Source organism: Mandrillus leucophaeus, unplaced genomic scaffold (genome assembly GCF_000951045.1).
Source record: "Mandrillus leucophaeus isolate KB7577 unplaced genomic scaffold, Mleu.le_1.0 Scaffold265, whole genome shotgun sequence".
Classification (NCBI taxonomy): Eukaryota; Metazoa; Chordata; class Mammalia; order Primates; family Cercopithecidae; genus Mandrillus; species Mandrillus leucophaeus.
Window position 1 is genome coordinate 338,631 of NW_012102754.1, and position 657 is coordinate 339,287.

The window sequence follows — 657 nt, forward strand, 5'->3', positions numbered from 1 at the left end:
CCTTGCAGCCCGCCCTGCTGCAGGCTGCCCTCCACCCCTCAGCCCCTGCTCCAGGCCCCAGCCCGTCCCCACTGCTCATATCCGAGCAGATGGACCCCGGCCCCACCCTCCCGTGCTGAGCCTCCTTTCTGCCGGGAAGTTCGTCCGGGAGTCAAACATCGGTGCCCTCCGGTTGCGCCACGGAGGGGAAGCTGCCGTGAAATCAGGAAGCTGAGAGCGCCGGGCCCCGGATCCGATCAGAAAAGGCTTCCACCCGCTTCCCTGAGCGATCCCACGCTGATCCCACTGAACCCCGCACCCCAGCCGCGCTCACCACCCCCACCCTCTTGCCTGGGCTGTTCCGACCTGGGGGTGAGTCTGGGGTCCCCAACTGGTCCAGTCTCCCATCCCTATCCCAGGGCGGCGCAGGGCTCATTTTGCTCTGTGCCTCCAGGACTTGGCTCCAGTGGACCCATACCTACCTGGTGGCCTCATGCTGCATAGGGCCACCCAGGGCAGGAGATTTAAAACCCAGGACTACAACTGCAGCGATCAAGTCCTCTAAGGTGACTGGCCCAGGACCAGGAGACAGAGGGACCAGAGGAGTAGGGGCCAGAGGCTCAGGCCCCACTGTGCCCCTCTAGCCGTGTGACTTGACCACTGCTGAGTGACCACCCC

The 657-nt window shown here is 65.0% G+C and overlaps 1 protein-coding gene across 1 annotated transcript in view; it reads right to left on the reverse strand.

Annotated features, from left to right (window-relative positions):
- Positions 1–655, reverse strand: part of ZBTB47 (zinc finger and BTB domain containing 47) — a 14,052-nt gene extending 13,397 nt beyond the window's left edge. Inside the window, exon 1 of the mRNA XM_011984276.1 lies at positions 462–655. The gene's annotated coding sequence lies outside the window, so the exon portion shown is untranslated. The remainder of the gene's footprint in view (positions 1–461) is intronic.
- Positions 656–657: the final 2 nt, after the last annotated feature.